The sequence below is a fragment of the Bombina bombina genome, chromosome 2 (genome assembly GCF_027579735.1).
Source record: "Bombina bombina isolate aBomBom1 chromosome 2, aBomBom1.pri, whole genome shotgun sequence".
In the NCBI taxonomy this organism is placed as follows: domain Eukaryota; kingdom Metazoa; phylum Chordata; class Amphibia; order Anura; family Bombinatoridae; genus Bombina; species Bombina bombina.
This window is the reverse complement of record NC_069500.1, coordinates 969,485,928-969,504,869: the sequence shown is the minus strand read 5'-3', so window position 1 is coordinate 969,504,869 and position 18,942 is coordinate 969,485,928.

The following is an 18,942-nucleotide window of genomic DNA, read 5'->3' as shown; positions in this document are numbered from 1 at the left end:
GCAGCCTTCTAATTACCAAAAAGCAACGTCAAAGCCATATAAGTCTGCTATTTCTGAACAAAGGGGATCCCAGAGAAGCATTTACAACCATTTATGCCATAATTGCGTAAGTTGTTTGTAAATAATTTCTGTGAGAAACCTAAAGTTTGTGAAAAAGTGAACAATTTTTTTATTTCATCGCATTTGGCAGTGAAATGGTGGCATGAAATATACCAAAATAGGCCTAGATCAATACTTTGGGTTGTCTACTACACTACACTTCAGCTAAAATTAACTCAAGCTCCCTACATGCTCCCTAATTAACCCCTTCACTGCTGGGCATACAACATGTGTGGTGCACAGTGGCATTTAGCAGCCTTCTAATTACCAAAAAGCAACGCCAAAGCCATATAAGTCTGCTATTTCTGAACAAAGGGGATCCCAGAGAAGCATTTACAACCATTTATGCCATAATTGCATAAGTTGTTTGTAAATAATTTCTGTGAGAAACCTAAAGTTTGTGAAAAAGTGAACATTTTTTTTTTTATTTGATCGCATTTGGAGGGGAAATGATGGCATGAAATATACCAAAATAGGCCTAGATCAATACTTTGGGATGTCTTCTAAAAAAAATATATACATGTTAAGGGATATTCAGGTATTTTTATCACCAATTTTGCTTTGTTCTCTTGGTATTCTTAGTTGAAAGCTTAACCTAGGAGGTTCATATGCTAATTTCTTAGACCTTGAAGCCCACCTCTTTCAGATTGCATTTTAACAGTTTTTCACCACTAGAGGGTGTTAGTTCACATATTTCATATAGATAACATTGTGCTCATGCACGAGAAGTTATCTGGGAGCAGGCACTGATTGGCTAGACTGCACGTCTGTCAAAATAACTGAAAAAAGGGGCAGTTTGCAGAGGCTTAGATACAAGATAATCACAGAGGTTAAAAGTATATTATTATAAATGTGTTAGTTATGCAAAACTGGGAAATGGGTAATAAAGGGATTATCTATCTTTTAAATCAATAAAAATTCTGGTCTAGACTGTCCCTTTAAACGGGGAGTTTGGTCTGTCACTATGAAGCGGGCGTAACCCTTACACTACCTGATCGATACAACATCATACCTGATGTTTTAAAGCACGTTATTCCAAACAATTTAGGAATATTAGGTGATTTATGCCCTTTATGGATTAAAACCAGACTCTGCATCAACTATGTAATTTTCCATGGGAGTTTTGCCATGGATCCCCCTCCGGCATGCCACAGTCCAGGTGTTAGTACCCTTGAAACAACTTTTCCATCACTATTGTGGCCAGAAAGAGTCCCTGTGGGTTTTAAAATTCGCCTGCCTATTGAAGTCTATGGCCAAATTTTAATGTTTGCGACATCACTACTCATCAGGCATTATAGCAGAAGACTCAGAGCTGTTATCTTGGCAAAGGGAGGTAGCACACAGTATTTACTAAAAGGGTGCCAATAATTGTGCCACACATATATTTAACAAATATTTTTTTGGATAAACCTGTGTTGTGTTTGCAATTGTATGATATCTATAAGAGCAAAGTATTTTTTGGTATTTTTTTTAACAAAAGATCAAAAAGGTTAAACAATAAAGACAATTTTTCACAGCCTTCTTTGCTTATATTTACCGAGGGTGCCAATATTAGTGGAGGGCACTGTATATATGTAAATGATTTAAGTATTTATGTGTTTTACTGTATATGTACTTTACATATCTCTTTATATATATATATATATATATATATATATATATATATATATATATATATATATATATATATATATATATATCTGTATATACCTATATCTATATACATTCCTATAGATATATACTTATATAGGTATTAGATATATAGTATATAGAAATATATACGTATTTAATAATAAGTACATTATTTTCTATTTGAAGAACACTGGAATGTATAATATCTGTTTTGTGCATCAGGTTTCACGATTTAGATTTTAATGCAGTAGGGTTAGCAGGCATGAAAACTTGTAATCTTAAGGCGCGTTATTCAAATATTGAATATATAATTCTAAAATGAATAAAAGTTATTAAAAATTATTAAACATGCTATAAAAAATTAGATATATACTATAGATTATTTAGAATATTTTACAGCATGTTTAATAATTATATTTAATATTTCAATAGCGTTCCTTAAGATTACTAAATTTTAATGTGCGCTAACCTGACATCGTTAAAATCTAAATTGCAAAACCCAATGCGCAATACGCATATTAAACATTCCAATGTTTTTCACCTAGAAAATAACATACGTTTTATAGTTAAATGTATATTTCAATATATATATATATATATGATACTGTTCATATTAAATACATATCTATATATTTATAGGAATAGATATACAGGTATAGGTATATAGATATAGTAGCTGTTGCCCGCGGCTTCGCTCGTGTGGATTTTGGGATTTGTAAAAAAAATTAAAAAAACGCGACCACTCGCAAAAACGTGTGCCCTCACATGTGTGCCCATTCGGGTTGCACATTCGCTGACATGAACTTCGTGAATTTTTGTTAATTCTTGGTGTTTCTCGTACATGGGCACCAATCAGCTAAGTGGTTGGCAGGGCGTCCGTCAGGCACATCAAAAATATGTTATTATTATTCTGTTTACAATTACTTTAATATTAAATTGTAATTATATATTATGACTCAACTGTCAGATGTGAAAAAAAGAGTATTCATTTTTTTAGTGATATCCATATATTGAGAACTACCGAAGTTAGCAGCAAGAAATTTAGCATGTAAACTAACTTTATAATAACGATTTTCAATTAGAATTTTTACTTTTCTAACATCTTCAGTTTTTGAGATATACAGTAGGTATCCTCATAAATCAGCACCCCTTTTCTCCCCCCTAAAGTGGATTTTCGGGAAATGGTAAAACACATGTTTCTTTATTTTAAAGGAGAATGTAAATACCAATTTACACATCTGTAACATCTTCAGTTTTTGAGATATAGGTATCCTCATAAATCACCCCCTTTTCATCCCCCTTAAGTGGATTTTCAGGAAATGGTAAAACACGTTTTTCTTTATTTTTAAAGGAGAATGTAAATACCAATTTTCACGTCTGTAACATTTTCGGTTTTTGAGATATAGGTATCCTCATAAATCACCCCCCTTTTCACCCCCTTTAAGTGGATTTTTGGGAAATGGTTAAACACATGTTTCTTTATTTTTAAGGAGAATCTAAATACCAACTTTCACGTCTGTAACATCTTTGGTTTTTGAGATATAGGTATCCTCATACAAAAATGTACCCCCTTTTCCCCTTTTTCACCCCCTTAGGGATGTAATTTCCAAAAATTCTTCCTTAGTGGGTGCCTACATAATAAAAACAACATACCTTCCAAATTTCACGTTCCTAGGTTGAATGGTTTGAGCTGGGCTTGATGAGTCAATCAGTCAGAAATTCTTATGTTATACAGTATATATAGATATAGAAATATGTATTTAAGAATAAAATGGACATGATCTGCTATGTGAAGAACATTAGAATGTGAAATGTTAATATTTCATGTTGAGAAATTAATGCACTCGCAATATTTGTTTTGCATGTGTCGGGTTTACACTTACGTGCAAAATTTTTACTTTCAACTTGTAATACGAGCACAACCCGACATGCAAAAAGCCTCCCTCTAGCAAAGTTAACGCGCAAAGTGAGAGCGCTAAATAGCGATCCACCCGTAATTTAGCCCAAAACAGTGACAGGGAAATTGAACCAAAGTTACACACAGAGCCCTGCATTTCATTCCAGTTAAAAAGACATACAACTCATTCTATATACAGGTACAAAACCCTTTATTCAAACTGTTTGTGACCTGAAAAGGTTAGTATTCTAGAATACTTTGGATTTTGGAATATTTGTATCTGTAAATAAAAGAGCTTGGAGAGGAGATGGGACCAAGTGTAAACAATAATATCATATCCATTTAGGCAATATTTACATGTCATAATGCAACTTATATATGAAACTTAAAGGTAGTTTTATATAATTTGTAATACTTTTGTGCGCATAGTGCCATCAGAAAGATAGTATAGTACTGTAATCGGAAAAGTAAGAGTTGTTGCAAATTAACTCCCCTTAAATAAATGGGACATTTTATTTTACTTAATTTCTAAATTAGAAACTGAACATATAAATTAATTCTTGCAGTGATCAAGCAACCACAATGCAGGATGCTTAGGTTCAAAGTTCAGAGTCCTTCATTAAACTATCTAGCATCTCAATTTTCAGAGTTATATTACAGGAAAAACAAAAAGTAAACATTTTACTCAGATTTTTTTGAGCCATAGGGGTCAATTTACCAAATGTCGGGCGGACACGATTCGCTGTAGCGAATCAAGTCCACCCGACATTGCTAAATGTCAAAATCATGCACTGGGCTTGTTTCCATTGAGCCGTAATTAGGTTTGCGTGCACTCGCAAACCGATAAATATGCTGTCGAAAGCAATATCGTTCACCGACTTTTTCCTACAGCCCGTTATAACTCAATTTCGGCAACCGGACTCCGGCTGCCAAAAACATTATCGTGTCCCATACAAAGTATCAGAAGCCGCTAATCTTTAAATTATACTGGTTTCCAATGTACGCACAAACCGTTATTACACTGTCAGAGGCTGCCGATACAGTAACAAAAATTACACCCAGCTCAACTAGGTATAAAACAGGAAAAAAGGTGCTTTTTGAGACCTTTTTCTCATTGAAATCTAACCCAACACGTCAAAACCCCTCTATCCACCATCCCCCCCACATCGCAACTTATAATAAATGTATTAACCCCTAATCCGCCATGCCCCACAACGCAAACTAGCTATTAAAACTATTAAAACTATTAACTCATAATCCGTAATGCCCCCACAACGCAAATAGCTATTCACTAAGCCCCCTAACCTAACACCCCCTAAATTAACCCCATTACATAATATAAAATAATCCTAAATAACAATTAAAATAATAAATCCTAAATTACAATTAAAATAAAAAAACTAACAATGCTTAAAAAAAAAAAAAAAAGTTTAAATTAATCTAAAATTAAAAAAAATTAAAAAGTCCAAAATTACATAAAATAATAAACCAAATTATCAAAAATTAGAAAATTAAACCTAATCCCTATGAAAATAAAAAAGCCCCACCCCAAAATAAAAACACCCCCTAATCTAATACTAAACTACCAAAAGCCCTTAAAAGGTTACGGTAAACAGCTCTTTTATCTTTAAAAAAAAAAAACTAAGTTCCCCCTAACAGTATAACCCCCCACCCACCAAACCCCCCAAAATAAAAAAACTACCTATTGGCCCTGAAGGGGCATTTGTATGAGCATTGCACTTAAAAGGGCATTCAGCTCTTTTACCGCCCATGAAATCCGTAATCTAAAAAAAAAAGCCTAAATCTAACCCCCAGATAGGTACTCACAGTTCCTGATGTCCGGTGGTGAAGTGTTCTTCCAAGTGGCGACCTCTTCTATCTTCATCCAGGACTGTGAAACTGAAGACCGGTGACCGCGGAACTGAAGACCGGCGACTGAGAAACTGAAGACCGGAGACCGCGGAGCCAAGGAGCAGGGAGGATTTCTCTTTGTACGATCACCACCGTACACTGAATTTTGAATTCAAGTTACACGTTTAAATATGGCGTACCTTACATTCCTATTGGCTGATTTGATTCTTCAAATTCAAATCAGCCATGGCTGATTTGAACAGCAGATCATGTCCGACAGACATCGATGAATGCAGACAGCATACGCTGTCAGCATTTAACATTGCACAAGTATTTCTTGCGAACTGCTTGTGCAATGCTGCCCCCTGCAGATTTGCGGCCAATCGGCCGCTAGCAGGGGTTGTCAATCAGCCCGATCGTATAGGATTGGGCGGATTGATGTCCACCGCCTCAGGGCGGCCGGACCAGTCATGGAGCACCGGTCTTAAGATCGTTGCTTCATAACTGCTGTTTTTTGCGAGCTAATGGCTCCCGTGGAAACAGGGGCATCAAGCTCCATTTGAGTGCTGTATATATATCAAAACATTGTTTTGTCTTAATTTAAAATTGCTCAAAATATAGCTCATGGTCTGTCACTACATATTTAATAGCTGACTCACATCACAAGATAATTTTATGAAATCTCATTTTCCCAGGAAGTGTTCAAACACAAACACCATACATACACACATATACATGCACACCACACATACCCACACACACACCACATATATACACACACTACACATACATACACACACCACACATACACACACACATACACCACACCTACACACTCCACACATACACACGCACATACACCACACCTACACACTCCACACATACACTCACACCACCACACATACACACACATACACCACACATACACACTCCATGCATACACACACACACCACACACACACTCCACACAAACACCACACATACTTTAACATATCCCAAACTCCCTCCTGACAAGATTGTTTTAAGAAATCTAATTTCCCCATAGCTAGAAGTATTCATACACATACACCACACATACACACACTGCACACATACACCACACATATACACACACCAACCATACATACACCACTAATACACACACCACACATACGCACACACACAAACATACACACACACGCACACACACACACCACACATAGGCACCCACACATACACACACATGTAATGCAAGTGTCCACCTTTAGTATATGCAGGTAACAGGATACTGTGACCTCTCTGAGTCAGGTTATTATGCTTTAACCCTATCCTGTGAATTTATAAGATTAATAATGATTGTCATAAATCAACAGCATGGTATGCGCTGTAAATATACTGAGAGCGCAAATTTCAAAAGCAAGAGTATAATGTTAGTTGGTCACAATACCTATATGAATATTAGGATGTAGCTAATTATTGGTAATAGTTAGGCATATAGTGTTATGTAATTTGCCACATGTATCTATTAAAGATATAGGTGCATTGCTCTCACCGGAGCTGCTAATCAATATTAAACTTTCTTTTCAATATAAATTGCAACAATTTTTGCCTTTGTGTATCAAGCAAGCGAGTATCAAAGTAACAAGGTAGTCAGCTGCAGCTTGAGTATAGAAATCTCTCTAAAGTGTGAGAAGCTTGTTAAACGGGTTTTGCTGATAACTTCAACTGGCGTTTGTATAGATTGTGTTTGTAGCATTGTGCTCCCTGTACATTCTCAGGTAATTGATATATTAAGCAGGTTTTACTGGTATCTTCATCTGGCTTTTGTACCAAGATGAGTATATGGTGCTATGCTCCCTGCTATACGTAGGTACATTAATCGGAAGCTGACATATAATGACAATATAGGCTAACTTTTAACAACAACAATGCTGTTTAGTTTCGAGTGGAACAACTCCCCTTAAAGGAACACTAAACCTAAACTTTTTCTTTCATGATTCAGGTAGAGAATACAATTTTAAACAACATTCCAATTTACTTCTATTGTCTAATTTGCTTCATTCTTAAGATATCCTTTGCGGAAGAAATAGCAATCCACACGAGTGAGCCAATCACACATGGCATCTATGTGCAGCCACCAATCAGCAGCTACTAAGCCTATCTATATATGCTTTTCAGCAAAGGTTATCAAGAGAATGAAGCAAAGTAGGTAATAGAAGTAAATTAGTAGTTTATTTAAAATTGCATGCTCTTTCTAAATCATGAAAGAACAAATGTGGGTTTCATGTCCCTTTAAGTACATTAAATATTTGGCCCCCACATCTCTTATATATAGTGTTAAGTATAATACGTTCTAGAATCATGCAAGTTACAGGTACCCAGTGGCTAGTTAAAATACAGGAGTTCCAGAGCAACTCCTCACCAAGTCCCTTGGGACTATATAATATATCAACTATTTTATTTAATGTTCCTATATTTAATTTTTTTTCAGAGCCAAATAGTTTTTGGATGGCAGCTTTTTATATCTGGTCTATGTGAACTAGCTATTTCCTTCAGGGTTGAAAGACCTCCTACATTATATGCCTTCCTGATGTTGTGCCAGTGATTAAATACTGTACTAGCCTCTGACTGCAGCCACAGACGTATGGACCGGTATTGCTGGAATGCAGGCAAGCACAAGAGAAGCCTCGTGCACTGCTCTGATTCTGTTGCTAGCTAAGGGCCAGATTACAAGTGGAGCGATATATCGCTTGCATGCAATTGATATTAGTGCTCCACTTTGTAATACCACGATAATGTGCACTGGTATTACAAGTAAAGTGCAATGCGAACGCAAGCTCGCAATTGCATTGCGAGGAAGCATTGCACTCACGAGAGCACGCTTCCATGGGCTCCTGATGTCATCACAGACAGCATCAGAACCTTGCGCAGTGAAGGGGGAAAGTAGCGCAGCAATGGGCAGCATTTTTAACTATATATGAAAATAAGCATATATATGTGTTAATATAACAGTTCCCATAGACCGCAATGTAAAGGCACTTTGCGAGGAAGCATTGCGCTCACGAGAGCACGCTTCCATGGGCTCCTGATGTCATCACAGACAGCATCAGAACCTTGCACAGTGATGGGGGAAAGTAGCGCAGCAATGGGCAGCATTTTTAACTATATATGAAAATAAGCATATATATGTGCTAATATAAGAGTTCCCATAGACCGCAATGTAAAGGCACTTTTCAGTGCTGTTTTTTTTCTAACACCCCACTCTCACCAACTTTAAAGACCCAAAACTGCCTAGTGCAGTTTTTTTATTAAAAAAAATTCTAACATTTTGTTAATAAAAAACTACAATACCCTATTTTGAGGGCATTTTGGGGCACTTTTAGAAAATTAACCAGAGATCAAATCTCTGGTTAATGTTTGGACGTTAATTGCTACCACGAGGTCATGGTAGCAATAACCCCACTTGTAATAGCTGGTTAATTATCACGCTCCCGCAAACAGACAAATTTGCGATAATTTAACGCTCCATTTGTAATCTAGCCCTAAGTGTGCTGAATGCTACCTGACATAATCTATGTACTAAATGCTGCATATCATTATCAGCTCCTGAATGAAATATAAGGGAACTTGCCTGCATTCCATGAATACTGGTCTAACCTCCGTCTGTGGCTCCTGTGAGTTCTTAGCCCTCATCCATGCCTCACTATTTAGGATGCGGGGAACACAAATAAGCCATTGCAAGTCGGGACAGGACATTAAGTGGTGCGGTAGTGGTCTAAGGCGTGGTATGTGCTGAATTGCCTGTGTGTGAGGTTAAAATGTTTAGGATATTGTAGCAGTTCGGGAAGGACAAATAAAACAGAGTAAGTTTGCTATAGAAAAGCTAATGCCTACCTCTGAGAAGCTCCAGCTGAGGTGCTGTCACCCTGCACGCACTCAGTCAGAAGCCACAGACTAAAGTGCCGGTATAGTGTAAAACTATTTCCTGCCCACTCTCCCATCTAAATAACTGGCGTTAGTGCTGTCTACTAAAAATAAATGAATAAAAAAGAAGTTCATTGTGTGCAGACCTACTGCGTGTCACAGCAGGCATAGGAGGGGCAATTGGGGACTATAGGTTATCCCACCGGTACAGCGGGATAGACAGTAGAAGATGGGACTGTCCCGCACAAATTGGCACAGTTGGGAGGTGTGGATCTGTGAGAAGGTTCTGTATGAAGAGGCGATGCTTCACCATTTGTCAACTTCCAGAGGCTAAAATATGAGAGTTGTTTTGAAAAGAGCTGCAGGCACCAAATGAAAAAACATAACATGGTGAATAGTATTGGTTCTTCTGTAGCTGTTCTCAGCAATTTAATGCCCTTTTAGGGCTCCATGTACTAAGCCGTCAATTCATCCTTCATTGTAGACGCGGATAAACTCGCCGTTACTCGCCGCGGGCGAAATGGTGTCCGCTATCGCTATGTACTAATATTCCCCCAATAAATAGACAAGTCTAGCCCGCCGCGAGCAGTTGCGGATTGTTGATAAATTTGACGCCTCGCTCGCCGCGACTAAGCTGATGTACTTAACTTTCAGTTGAATTGTCTGGCCAATTATTAACACGTGACATGCAAGGTGTCACGAACATCATAGTAGTCACGGGAATAGAATTTTGCTCCTATAAAAGTTCAACTTATCTAAACAACTTTATTATTGTTCAAAATTTTTTGAAGAGTGATAACAGAGCGTTATTTTTGTAATATTTATTTACAATTTGGATATGGCTTCATCTGGATCTGATAATATATAAATATTAATATAAAAATAATTATAAAGATTGACAACTATACAATACAAATTTAAAATATAGATTACTCTTTAATTACAGTCGACAAATTGGGCGCAATTTATGTACATGGAAATGAGAGACAAATTAGACGCCAGTTATGCTGTAAGTACAATGCTGATATTACTGCCTTTTATATATGTCTAGACTGGCGTCTAGATTGACTTTCCTATTGTTTTGTACCTTGCCCGCCACCTAAAAGGTGGCGAGGCAAAAATAACGAGGTGGGAGCGGAAATTGTAGCGAGCGGACAAACAGATTTTTTAGTACATTCGTTTTTGGCGAGTTGGTGGTCAAATGTGTCTAATTACAGTGAAAAATGGAGCGGTAGCGAGGTTTGGCGGATAAGTACGCTCGCAATTTTAAAGATGTGAGTTTTAACATAATTGACGGCTTTGTACATATCAGTTTGCGAATTTTGACGCGAGATTTGTTGCGGGTAGCTCGCTGACTGCTTAGTACATGGAGCCCTTAATCTTTTTTTTCAGACATAGGACGTGCACAATTGATCAACGCAAGGCTCGTATTTTGCTCCTAACCTTGCACAAACAATAATGCACATGGAGTATTAAAATTGTTGGTTAAAATGTTTAAACAAACCTCTTTTAAAGGGACATTAAACACAAGCTGTAAACTACATGATTATGAACCTTCATATATAAGAATACATTTGCAATGAAAGCTGCAGCTTTGATTTGTCAAATGAGTATCACGTGTTATGTTTATTCTTTTAGCTGATTTCCATTTCCCTTAGAACAAAAGAACCCCTGCTAACCAATCACAAACTAACATTCAGATATAGCACAAACTCTGTTTTCACAGACTGGGGTAGCCTGGCCTCTTGTATTCCCTTAAGAAGGTTTAGCACTGATTCAACTTAGTTATTATTGCAAATAATGATTATAATGATTATTGATGCAAAACTGACTTCTTCCTACAGCCCGTTATAACTCCTATTGGGGCAACCGGACTCCAGGTTGCCGAAAAAAATTATCGTGTCCCATACAAAGTATCAGAAGCTGCTAATCTTTAAATTATACTAGTTTCCAATGTCCGCACAAACCGTTAATACACTGTCGGAGGCTACCGATACAGTAACAAAAATTACACCCAGCTCAACTAGGTGTAAAACAGGAAAAAAGGTGCTTTTTGAGACCTTTTTCTCATTGAAATCTAACCCAACACGTCAAAACCCCTCTATCCGCCATCCCCCCCCACATCGCAATTTATAATAAATGTATTAACCCCTAATCCGCCATGCCCCACAATGCAAACTAGCTATTAAAACAATTAAAACTATTAACCCATAATCCGTAATGCCCCCACAACGCAAATAGCTATTCACTAAGCCCCTTAACCTAACACCCCCTAAATTAACCCCATTACATAAATTAAATTAATCTTAAATAACAATTAAAATAATAAATCCTAAATTACAATTAAAATAAAAAAACTAACAATACTTAAAAAATAAAAAAAACTAAGTTTAAATTAATCTAAAATTAAAAAAAATTAAAAAGTCCAACATTACATAAAATAATAAACCAAATTATCAAAAATTGGCCGCTAGCAAGGGTTGTCAATCAGCCCGATCATATAGGATTGGGCGGATTGATGTCCACCTCCTCAGGGCGGCCGGACCAGTCATGCAGCAGCGGTCTTAATATCGTTGCTTCATAACTGCTGTTTTTTGCGAGCCAAAGGCTCCCGTGGAAACAGGGGCATCAAGCTCCATTTAAGTGCTGTATATATATCAAAACATTGTTTTGTCTTAATTAAAAATTGCCCAAAATATAGATCATGGTCTGTCACTACATATTTAATAGCTGACTCACATCACAAGATAATTTTATGAAATCTCATTTTCCCATAGCTAGAAGTGTTCAAACACAAACACCATACATACACACATATACATGCACACCACACATACCCACACACACACCACACATATACACACACTACACATACATACACACACCACACATACACACACACATACACCACACATATACACACACTACACATACCCACACACACACCACACATATACACACACTACACATACATACACACACCACACATACACACACACATACACCACACATATACACACACTACACATACCCACACACACACACACCACACATATACACACACACTACACATACATACACCCTCATACATACACACACACACATACACCACACCTACACACTCCACACATACACACACACCACCACACATACACACACATACACACACATACATACTTCATGCATACACCACACATACACACACTCCACACAAACACCACACATACTTTAACATACCCCGAACTCCCTCCTGACAAGATTGTTTTAAGAAATCTCATTTCCCCATAGCTAGAAGTATTCATACACATACACCACACATACACACACTGCACACATACACCACACATATACACACACCAACCATACATACACCACTAATACACACACCACACATACGCACACACACAAACATACACACACACGCACACACACACACCACACATAGGCACCCACACATACACACATGTAATGCAAGTGTCCACCTTTAGTATATGCAGGTAACAGGATACTGTGACCTCTCTGAGCCAGGTTATTATGCTTTAACCCTATCCTGTGAATTTATAAGATTAATAATGATTGTCATAAATCAACAGCATGGTATGCGCTGTAAATATACTGAGAGCGCAAATTTCAAAAGCAAGATTATAATGTTAGTTGTTCACAATACCTATATGAATATTAGGATGTAGCTAATTATTGGTAATAGTTAGGCATATAGTGTTATGTACTTTGCCACATGTATCTATTAAAGATATAGGTGCATTGCTCTCACCGGAGCTGCTAATCAATATTAAACCTTCTTTTCAATATAAATTGCAACAATTTTTGCCTTTGTGTATCAAGCGAGTATCAAAGTAACAAGGTAGTCAGCTGCAGCTTGAGTATAGAAATCTCTCTAAAGTGTGAGAAGCTTGTTAAACGGGTTTTGCTGATAACTTCAACTGGCGTTTGTATAGATTGTGTTTGTAGCATTGTGCTCCCTGTACATTCTCAGGTAATTGATATATTAAGCAGGTTTTACTGGTATCTTCATCTGGCTTTTGTACCAAGATGAGTATATGGTGCTATGCTCCCTGCTATACGTAGGTACATTAATCGGAAGCTGACATATAATGACAATATAGGCTAACTTTTAACAATAACAATGCTGTTTAGTTTCGAGTGGAACAACTCCCCTTAAAGGAACACAAAACCTAAACTTTTTCTTTCATGATTCAGGTAGAGAATACAATTTTAAACAACATTCCAATTTACTTCTATTGTCTAATTTGCTTCATTCTTAAGATATCCTATGCGGAAGAAATAGCAATGTACATGAGTGAGCCAATCACACATGGCATCTATGTGCAGCCACCAATCAGCAGCTACTAAGCCTATCTATATATGCTTTTCAGCAAAGGTTATCAAGAGAATGAAGCAAAGTAGATAATAGAAGTAAATTAGTAGTTTTTTTAAAATGGCATGCTCTTTCTAAATCATGAAAGAACAAATATGGGTTTCATGTCCCTTTAAGTACATTAAATATTTGGCCCCCACATCTCTTATATATAGTGTTAAGTATTATACGTTTTAGAATCATGCAAGTTACAGGTACCCAGTGGCTAGTTAAAATACAGGAGTTCCAGAGCAACTCCTCACCAAGTCCCTTGGGACTATATAATATATCAACTATTTTATTTAATGTTCCTATATTTCATTTTTTTTCAGAGCCAAATAGTTTTTGGATGGCAGCTTTTTATATCTGGTCTATGTGAACTAGCTATTTCCTTCAGGGTTGAAAGACCTCCTACATTATATGCCTTCCTGAAGTCGTGCCAGTGATTAAATACTGTACTAGCCTCTGACTGCAGCCACAGATGTATGGATCGGTATTGCTGGAATGCAGGCAAGCACAAGAGAAGCCTCGTGCACTGCTCTGATTCTGTTGCTAGCTAAGGGCCAGATTACAAGTGGAGCGATATATCGCTTGCATGCAATTGATATTAGTGCTCCACTTTGTAATACCACGATAATGTGCACTGGTATTACAAGTAAAGTGCAATGCGAACGCAAGCTCGCAATTGCATTGCGAGGAAGCATTGCGCTCACGAGAGCACGCTTCCATGGGCTCCTGATGTCATCACAGACAGCATCAGAACCTTGCGCAGTGAAGGGGGAAAGTAGCGCAGCAATGGGCAGCATTTTTAACTATATATGAAAATAAGCATATATATGTGTTAATATAACAGTTCCCATAGACCACAATGTAAAGGCACTTTGCGAGGAAGCATTGCGCTCACGAGAGCACGCTTCCATGGGCTCCTGATGTCATCACAGACAGCATCAGAACCTTGCGCAGTGAAGGGGGAAAGTAGCGCAGCAATGGGCAGCATTTTTAACTATATATGAAAATAAGCATATATATGTGTTAATATGAGTTCCCATAGACCGCAATGTAAAGGCACTTTTCAGTGCTGTTTTTTTTCTAACACCCCACTCTCACCAACTTTAAAGACCCAAAACTGCCTAGTGCAGTTTTTTTATTAAAAAAAATTCTAACATTTTGTTAATAAAAAACTACAATACCCTATTTTGAGGGCATTTTGGGGCACTTTTAGAAAATTAACCAGAGATCAAATCTCTGGTTAATGTTTGGACGTTAATTGCTACCACGAGGTCATGGTAGCAATAACCCCACTTGTAATAGCTGGTTAATTATCACGCTCCCGCAAACAGGCAAATTTGCGATAATTTAACGCTCCACTTCTAGCCCTAAGTGTGCTGAATGCTACCTGACATAATCTATGTACTAAATGCTGCATATCATGCCTGCATTCCATGAATACTGGTCTAACCTCCGGCTGTGGCTGCTGTGAGTTCTTAGCCCTCATCCATGCCTCACTGTTTAGGATGCGGGGAACACAAATAAGCCATTGCAAGTCGGGACAGGACATTAAGTGGTGCGGTAGTGGTCTAAGGCGTGGTATGTGCTGAATTGCCTGTGTGTGAGGTTAAAATGTTTAGGATATTGTAGCAGTTCGGGAAGGACAAATAAAACAGAGTAAGTTTGCTATAGAAAAGCTAATGCCTACCTCTGAGAAGCTCCAGCTGAGGTGCTGTCACCCTGCACGCACTCAGTCAGAAGCCACGGACTAAAGTGCCGGTATAGTGTAAAACTATTTCCTGCCCACTCTCCCATCTAAATAACTGGCGTTAGTTAGTGCTGTCTACTAAAAATAAATGAATAAAAAAAGAAGTTCATTGTGTGCAGACCTACTGCGTGTCACAGCAGGCATAGGAGGGGCAATTGGGGACTATAGGTTATCCCACCGGTACAGCGGGATAGACAGTAGAAGATGGGACTGTCCCGCACAAATTGGCACAGTTGGGAGGTGTGGATCTGTGAGAAGGTTCTGTATGAAGAGGCGATGCTTCACCATTTGTCAACTTCCAGAGGCTAAAATATGAGAGTTGTTTTGAAAAGAGCTGCAGGCACCAGAGGAAATAACATAACATGGTGAATAGTATTGGTTCTTCTGTAGCTGTTCTCAGCAATTTAATGCCCTTTTAATCTTTTTTTTCAGACATAGGACGTGCACAATTGATCAACGCAAGGCTCGTATTTTGCTCCTAACCTTGCACAAACAATAATGCACATGGAGTATTAAAATTGTTGGTTAAAATGTTTAAACAAACCTCTTTTAAAGGGACATTAAACACAAGCTGTAAACTACATGATTATGAACCTTCATATATAAGAATACATTTGCAATGAAAGTTGCAGCTTTGATTTGTCAAATGAGTATCACGTGTTATGTTTATTCTTTTAGCTGATTTCCCTGTCCCTTAGAACAAAAGAACCCCTGCTAACCAATCACAAACTAATATTCAGATATAGCACAAACTCTGTTTTCACATGTGCAGACTGGGGTAGCCTGGCCTCTTGTATTCCCTTAAGTAGGTTTAGCACTGATTCAACTTAGTTATTATTGCAAAGAATGATTATCATGATTATTGATGCAAAACTGACTTCTTCCTACAGCCCGTTATAACTCAATTTCGGCAACCGGACTCCGGCTGCCAAAAACATTATCGTGTCCCATACAAAGTATCAGAAGCCGCTAATCTTTAAATTATACTAGTTTCCAATGTCCGCACAAACCGTTAATACACTGTCGGAGGCTACCGATACAGTAACAAAAATTACACCCAGCTCAACTAGGTGTAAAACAGGAAAAAAAGTGCTTTTTGAGACCTTTTTCTCATTGAAATCTAACCCAACAAGTCAAAACCCCTCTATCCGCCATCCCCCCCCCCCACATCGCAATTTATAATAAATGTATTAACCCCTAATCCGCCATGCCCCACAATGCAAACTAGCTATTAAAACAATTAAAACTATTAACCCATAATCCGTAATGCCCCCACAACGCAAATAGCTATTCACTAAGCCCCCTAACCTAACACCCCCTAAATTAACCCCATTACATAAATTAAAATAATCCTAAATAACAATTAAAATAATAAATCCTAAATTACAATTGAAATAAAAAAACTAACAATACTTAAAAAATAAAAAAAACTAAGTTTAAATTAATCTAAAATGAAAAAAAATTAAAAAGTCCAACATTACATAAAATAATAAACCAAATTATCAAAAATTGGCCGCTAGCAAGGGTTGTCAATTAGCCCGATCGTATAGGATTGGGCGGATTGATGTCCACCGCCTCAGGGCGGCCGGACCAGTCATGGAGCAGCGGTCTTAAGATCGTTGCTTCATAACTGCTGTTATGTGGAAACAGGGGCATCAAGCTCCATTTGAGTGCTGTATATATACATCAAAACATTGTTTTGTCTTAATTTAAAATTGCCCAAAATTTAGATCATGGTCTGTCACTACATATTTAATAGCTGACTCACATCACAAGATAATTTTATGAAATCTCATTTTCCCATAGCTAGAAGTGTTCAAACACAAACACCATACATACACACATATACATGCACACCACACATACCCACACACACACACCACACATATACACACACTACACATACATACACACACCACACATACACACACACATACACCACACCTACAGACTCCACACATACACACACACCACCACACATACACACACACCACCACACATACACACACATACACCACACATACATACTCCATGCATACACACACACCACACATACACACACTCCACACAAACACCACACACACTTTAACATACCCCAAACTCCCTCCTGACAAGATTGTTTTAAGAAATCTCATTTCCCCATAGCTAGAAGTATTCATACAGATACACCAGACATACACACACTGCACACATACACCACACATATACACACACCAACCATACATACACCACTAATACACACACCACACATACGCACACACACAAACATACACACACAAACACACACCACACATAGGCACCCACACATACACACACATGTAATGCAAGCGTCCACCTTTAGTATATGCAGGTAACAGGATACTGTGACCTCTCTGAGCCAGGTTATTATGCTTTAACCCTATCCTGTGAATTTATAAGATTAATAATGATTGTCATAAATCAACAGCATGGTATGCGCTGTAAATATACTGAGAGCGCAAATGTCAAAAGCAAGATTACAATGTTAGTTGGTCACAATACCTATATGAATATTAGGATGTAGCTAATTATTGGTAATAGTTAGGAATATAGTGTTATGTACTTTGCCACATGTATCTATTAAAGATATAGGTGCATTGCTCTCACCGGAGCTGCTAATCAATATTAAACCTTCTTTTGAATATAAATTGCAACAATTTTTGCCTTTGTGTATCAAGCAAGCGAGTATCAAAGTAACAAGGTAGTCAGCTGCAGCTTGAGTATAGAAATCTCTCTAAAGTGTGAGAAGCTTGTTAAACGGGTTTTGCTGATAACTTCAACTGGCGTTTGTATAGATTGTGTTTGTAGCATTGTGCTCCCTGTACATTCTCAGGTAATTGATATATTAAGCAGGTTTTACTGGTATCTTCATCTGGCTTTTGTACCAAGATGAGTATATGGTGCTATGCTCCCTGCTATACGTAGGTACATTAATCGGAAGCTGACATATAATGACAATATAGGCTAACTTTTAACAACAACAATGCTGTTTAGTTTCGAGTGGAACAACTCCCCTTAAAGGATCACTAAACCTAAACTTTTTCTTTCATGATTCAGGTAGAGAATACAATTTTAAACAACATTCCAATTTACTTCTATTGTCTAATTTGCTTCATTCTTAAGATATCCTTTGCGGAAGAAATAGCAATGCACATGAGTGAGCCAATCACACATGGCATCTATGGGCAGCCACCAATCAGCAGCTACTAAGCCTATCTATATATGCTTTTCAGCAAAGGTTATCAAGAGAATGAAGCAAAGTAGATAATAGAAGTAAATTAGTAGTTTGTTTAAAATTGCATGCTCTTTCTAAATCATGAAAGAACAAATGTGGGTTTCATGTCCCTTTAAGTACGTTAAATATTTGGCCCCCACATCTCTTATATATAGTGTTAAGTATAATACGTTCTA